Raw genomic sequence first — 7,078 nt, 5'->3', positions numbered from 1 at the left:
TTTTTTTTGAGATGGAGTCTTGCTCTGTTGCCCAGGCGGGAGCGCAGTGGCGTGATTTCGGCTCACTGCAACCTCCACCTCCCGGGTTCAAGCAATTCTCCCTGCCTCAGCCTCCCGAGTAGCTCACTTTGGTCCACCTTTTTGAGAAGAGGCAGAAAGGTGGAGACGCACAAAATTGGCATTCACTGGGTGTTATCTCAGTAAACAACAGCCCTATGGTGTCGAGACTATCATTGTCCCCATAGTGCACATGGAAAACTGGCCCAAAGTCACCAAGGAGGTAGGGCCTGGAGCTGGAATGTGGACTCTAATCTGTCTTGGCTCTGAGACCCATGCTTCTTCTCTCACAGGGTGTCCCGTCTACAGCAGAAGGGGCCAAGGAGCCACACAAAACCAGCGCCATTTCAGCAGTGCCCAGAAGGCATCCTCTGTCTCCCCCAAACATCCATGGCTCACCTGCTTAGGGGGTTCTCAAAATATTAATTGACGGTCCGGCCTTTTAAAAATTCCCTTAAGAGAATAAACATAGTGAGGTGCTAGTTGCTGAGTTGAGATCTTGCCCTACAAGCAGATTGGCTGAGGAGTCCGGAGGGAGCCTCATGAAAGGGGAGCAAGAAACAGAACAAAGAGGAAGGTGGAGCACAGGGTAGGCAGAGAGAGCCCCTCCACCCTTCATTTACCTGGGAGGGAATAATTTAGCCGAAGGTTTCTGTCTGTGGCAAACCTAGAACGAGAATCCAGGCCTCCTGCCTCCCAGCACAGCAGTCCCACACTGCACAGCGTTTTGCCAGCATGCTGGCTCCTTTATTGGACAGGGAACTCTCTTGCTAATCTTGTAGTTGTAGACAAATGACTAGTAAGGAATTTGTAATGAACGCCATCTTTTCCTGTTCCCCGGCAGCTCCATCATTTCAAAGAAATATACATATATAATAAACAGAGAAACAAATCCCACAAAAATGAAGTTCCCATCATTTAAAAAAAAAATTCTTCCTGCTTTTTCTATCCCTTGTTTTCTGTTGTTTACTACCAACTCAGGGTATCTGCCCCGGCACCAAAAACCAGGGAACATCTTTGCCCGAGTAGGGGTCTTGCCTTACCAGCCCGGCTTTAGGGGAGACTGGAAACGGGATTATCATCCAGAAATACATTCATCCTGATTTACAGCCTGCCACCCCAAGAATTTCTCTGGGCAATGTGCCCCCAAATAGGCTGCTAAGTCCTCAATTTCCCAACCTCCCTTCTCCGCCCCACCCCAGGTGGCCAAACGCTGTGACTGTTAGGATGCTGTTTAAACGCAGAATGCTATTATCACTACATATCATACTGATCGGCTTTCTAGGTCGTACTGAGGATGTCAGAATGATGCAAGCCAACATTTTTATTATTTAGATACAGTATACTAAGTTTATGTTGATTACCCTGAGTATCATCTTTGAAAGATAACTAGCATTAAAGTGTTGATAATGTTCCACTTTTGCAATCATATTTGCATAGTGTACAACAGAGTTTAGCAAGAAAAAAAAACGATCTTAAGTGATGTTTTTCATCTGCTCTGTCAGCCTCACCCTGCTTGTTTCAACTTGGTACATGAGGCAGGACAAACGCTTAGCATTTTTTATATCAGCTTTACATTATATAATGTTATTCTTATTCCTTCTGGGAAGCCTTCAGCATGCAGTTGTAATGGAAAAAGGAGAGTCTTTGGGGCCAGTTGTATCTGGATCCCAATGCCAGCTTCTGCACTTGAGAAAGTCACCTCTTTGTAACGTGGGGTTAGTGTGACTGTGAGATTGTAGATAACATAAGACATCTAACTAGTCCCGCGGCCGGTACGGAGCTGCCATACAGTGGCCCTTTGTCTTACGCACAATGTTTTTAAATGCCTAGTTACCGCATTTTGAAATTAAAGATTGAAAGTAAGCCAGTGTTCCCCACACTGTACTTCCAGCTGACGACACTCTCGCCTCCCAGCAGAGTTATATATGCGGATAATCTGTTTGATGTTGCTGAACACAGGAGGGACACTGATTTTATTTTATGAACAATAGTTAAATGTCTCCTGAGTGTCGGCCACTGGGAAATAAATATTCTAGATTTCATCTCTTCATTCATTCATTACAAACAAGCTATCCTGCAAACGACCCCCTCGTTCTTCCGTTTTCCTTTTTCCATCTCCTTTTTTTTTTCTTTCACAATCCCCCAGGCCTACCACAGTCTTTTTGCCCAATTAGATGCTATTTTTCATTTTTGTCTTGTCACCACCTAATGTCCAAATTTATTTAAATCATCCTCAGACACAAACCTACAAGATCTGAACCACATTTGAGGGTTTTTCCCCCTTCTAACTTGTCAGCTGCCTCATTTATGATTGACAAGATTTCCATTTCAGTCATTGCTACTAATTCTGCTTCAAATCTGTATATTTAATGAACACACCAATCGGCACTTCATTATTAGTCAAGGCCATTTTGTCAAGTGTAATGCTCTGATTTTATAATGTATAGTACATGGTAGCTGCTTCTAAATGAAATTCAAAGAAAGCCTTGTCCAGTTTGCATTATAACAATATCTGGCATCGGAACACGAGCACTCCATCCTCTCCATGGTCTCATGCTTTATGCATATAGAACATTGTTTTCATGCTCCCATCAGACTCAAACACGAGCAAGGCTTTTCTCCTTGTAAAGGTATGTTGAATTGTATATCTCTGCACAAAGAGAAAAAGAAAAACAGTTTGCCTGCACCAAAACACAGTCCAAGTTCTCTAACGCAAACACAATCTGACACATGCTAAAAATTGCCTGAAGCACTGGTGAGTTATAGTTCGCCTCCCTGGGGCAGATAATTCATTAGGAAATAGCTGCATGCCCTATGTAGCAATGGAACAAAAATATTTACTTGTGGTAATATCAGATGATAAGGGTAACAGGGTTTCCTTTGGAACAAGGAGCGGAGAGGGAACCCCTGCAGTAGATGCCCATCATAAGCATTGCAAATGAATCATTAGCCTTCATCCTGCAATCTAGGTCAGGATGGGCGCTAAAGGGGAGGGCTTTTAAATCTGCTACAGGACTCAGGTCGAATCTGCTTAGGTGAAAACACAGAAAGCATTCAGTTATACTGTGCTGGGCGAGCTGAGGGGAATAGAAAAATGCTTTCACCTGATAGACCTTTTCCTAACCCAGAGGGTAATCAAAAATAAAGATGCTATACTTTCAGATGAATGCCACTTAAATGCATGCACACACACACACACACACACACACACAACTTTTCTCAAAGCTTTCCATGTTCAACTGTTCAGGCCCTCAACACAGTGTCTGCCAGATAGATTTTAAAAGGGAGGCAATATCTTAAAATAGATAGATTTTAAAAGGGAGGCTCACAAACATGTGGATTCTGCCAAAAAAAAAAAAAATAGAAACATACACTGTTCGTGTTGAAATGGACTTTAGACATCATCTACTCATGTTGAAGAAGAGGATAAAAAACAAGGAAAGTGACTTATTTGCCCAAGATCACACACGTGTCCGAGACCACAGCTTATTTTTCTTTCGGGTTTTTTTCGTTTAATTCTTTTTTGTGCAATACAAATAATTTATTAAGTAATCCAAAAACAAAACAAATTGACGTGGTGACTGTCACCTGATAGACTGAATTTGTGTCACAGACTCTTGCCCCCAAAATGACTATGAAAGAACGCTGTTTCCCATACCTCTGTCTTGGGCTGGGGTAGTCCTTCCTCAGAACCCCAGTCCTAGCTTTAACATGATTATTTTCTAGACACGTTGTGGCACTTAATTCACTGGGTCAAAGGCTCTGACACTGTGTGTGGCTCTTGCCCTATCCCTCCAGGGTCACAAGAGGTTGGCTGGGTGTGTTTTCCTAAATAGCTCCTAAAACATTGCTAAAACTAGAGATATTTAAATAGAAAAAAAATTCCGATTTCAAAATTCAACCCGAGCTAAATACTAAATGAAATCACTAGGGTCAGCTATTTCTTTTATTTGCCAAAATCTTTAGGAAGCTTTCAATGTTCAAATACATGAGGAAAAAATACATACTGGCAATGAAGAGACCCAGGTTTTGTTCTTAACTTCACCACTGAAATTGCTACAAACCACCTACATGGTCTCTAGAAGCTCTTTTTCCATCTTTCTGGGCCCTGCTCTACTCTTTTATGGTAGTAAGGGGGGCACCAAATAATCTCCAGGATTCCATCATTAGTTATACCATGCAAAGAATACCTCCAAAATTGTTTTTTTTAAGGACACAGTAACTGCAGAACTCTCTGTAGCTATTTCCAAAAATGTGAACTGACATTCAAGGAACACAAAAACAAGTCAGTACCTGCTACTGTATATAAAGGTTTCAAATGAGGGAGTTTCACTACTGAAATAATTTTCCAAAACAATATTGACTGACTTGGACTAAAAGCTTATGTGTCTAACCATCTAACCACTATTTTCCCCTCATTTCACTTTCCAGATTGATTTGTGAGGGTTTTTCTCTCTCTCTTTCTCTCTCTCCCTTATTTTTAAAACATTTGTTAAGGCCTAAAGAGACTGCAAGGGGCTATGCACAGACAGATAAGCAAGAACAAGCTGGGTCTTATCTAGACTGAGCATTTCACTAGGAAGAGTTTTGGATTCCGCTTCTCCAGCCACCACCACTGAAAGGTTATAGAATATTCTATTTCAGGACACCTTTAAAAACGAGAAGCACATTTAAAAGTACTGCAGAATGTTATTTTGATTTCTGCCACAGAATGAATCACTCCTCCTGAATGCAAACACCAGCAAAGAATGCGTTAGAGGATCCGCCATCATATTAAAAATTAAATCCGGCTGCATTTCATAATGGGTTTTCCTTTTTAAAGCATGGTTTCATCTTCTCACCATGGAAATTGCACTCTGATGGCTGTTCTTTATGGTTAACACAGGCATCGGCTGAGGTCAGAACCCTGCTTCTGTGAACAGGGAACCACAAATGTCACTGACACATGGTACGCTTGGCAAATAATATATTTCTTTCCTGTGTCTTCAGTTTGTCTAACGTCATGCTTGTGGTAAGCTACAGAGAGTTTATTTCTCGGGTTGTCCTTCCTTCCTTTGGTGGGACCAGCAGGAGGCACACAATATACAATGAATTCAAAAGTGCATCTCTTTTGATTTTTGTTGTTGTCTTTATTTTAACCTCCAAGAAGTGAGAGATTTAACTCAGTCTTCACCCCAGGCTAAGCTAATACTTAGGTCATGTCTGAGCTCTCTGGGGAACCCTCGCTTTATACCATCGGAGGGGCCGTGGTGTCTTTTCACGTGGAGCAGCACAGCTGTCCGGCCATATGGGCCCCAAACAGTCCAGTCAATCGGATTTGGGGAGGTTTTACAATATAATTTCTTAACGTGTTAGTATTTGGGGTGAGTTTGATCAGGAGCATAGACAACACTTAAGCCCAAGGGTTTAGGTTTTAAGACGCCATCACCAATGTCCCAGCATCCAATCAGACTGGTTAAAACCAGATATGAAATCCGTGACTGGGGGAGGGGAAAGGACTGCTGACCCCCTGGTTGAAGCAAGCCCCTGGGGCATGCTCTAACTATTAATTCAGCATCAGCTGCTTTTTTTTTTCTCTCTCTCTCTCTCTCCTTTTCTTTTCTTTTTTAACCCGGGCCTCATCATTTAAGGCGTTCCCACTCAGGCCTGCAGAGCCTGTTACAAAACCATGCTCTCCTCCCCTCCCCCCATGCCGCAAGATGAGCGGCAAATACCCTGCATTGCAGCAACGGCGAGGAGGGACTGCCAGAAACCGTCCTCAATCGAAACAAAACCAGGCCTTTAAGAAAAACTACGGAAAAGGGAGCAGCAGCGTGTCCTACTGTCCTTCAGTCCAGGCCAACTCGGGTCACGGCCCCGTCCCTCCATATACAAGGAGTTCCGAAACTATCTGCGAAAGGAATTCTTAGTGAATAGGAAACAAATTGTCCTGAAGCTAAAAACCCTTATCAAAATGGTGGGAGTCTTGAACCAAGCCACCGCCAGTGTAGTTTTTCCGCCACAAAAGTCTTTTAGTTTGAGGGGAACGTTATCAGAATGGTATAAGTTTTTCCCTGAAAGACAGCCCAAATGATGGCTTTTTCCAATCAGTATGGTCTTCAGAAATTAAACACCAACTGCAAGCGACGGTTATTTCTTCTCTTTCTTCTTTCTTTTTGCTTTTTCCCCTCCTCTTCCCTCTCCTCCTCCTCTTCCTCTTTTTTCCTTCTCTCTCTGTTTAAACCAAAGCTTTCCACTTCTTGAAATTTACAAAAACTGCTTCTTTTCTAAGCTTATCGTGGTGCATTGTTGGAAGCAAAGGCCAGTGCTGAAAGGGTTTGAGATCACCATTCTACTTCTGCTGGGACAAACACCCAATAACTGACAAGAGCCGAGATGACCTCGAAGCGAGAAGGGCCGCGCCCGGGTCACCCTTCGTGCAGTCACTCGGCTGGGTGGGCACCTCTGCTGCGACCCTCGCGGGCTGTGTGGTTTCAGGAGGACTGCTTTTAGCTGGTGGGGCTTGTTCTCCCCATCTCTAGTTGCCCTGAATCCAGCAGTGCCCAAGAAACACTTAGACCTCTCTTTCTCTCTCTCTCTCTCTCTCTCTCTCTCCCTCTGTCTCTCTTTTAAGTCATCAAAGAAGAAAAGCCGGAGTAGGGGAAGCAGATGGGCCCTGCGTGTGCGTGAACCGCGCGGGTCAGGCCTGCCCCTCGCGGCTGCGGCACTGACCCCTTGGAAAGTCCGAAGGTTTCTCGTTGCAGGCGTTGGGTTACGGTGGAGGGACTGGGGCGGGGGGTCGTCTTTGGTTTGGCTCTTACAGGCGGATTCATTCTGAGTCATTCCTCAAGGCCAAGCTCACCCTGTACTCCCGGAGAGACACAAACACCGCCACGGCCACCACCACAAAAGGCGTCTCCCCGAAGTAGGTCTGATGTCCGCGGGACGGGTGGGCCCGTCGTGGAGCGCACTTCCGCGCCTCTAATCTCGGGAGTCCATCTGGCCCGGGCGCGGGAGGGCTCCGGGAGGGGCGGGGCGC

Source organism: Colobus angolensis, unplaced genomic scaffold (assembly GCF_000951035.1).
Source record: "Colobus angolensis palliatus isolate OR3802 unplaced genomic scaffold, Cang.pa_1.0 Scaffold210, whole genome shotgun sequence".
NCBI lineage: Eukaryota > Metazoa > Chordata > Mammalia > Primates > Cercopithecidae > Colobus > Colobus angolensis.
Note: the sequence above shows the minus strand (reverse complement) of the source record.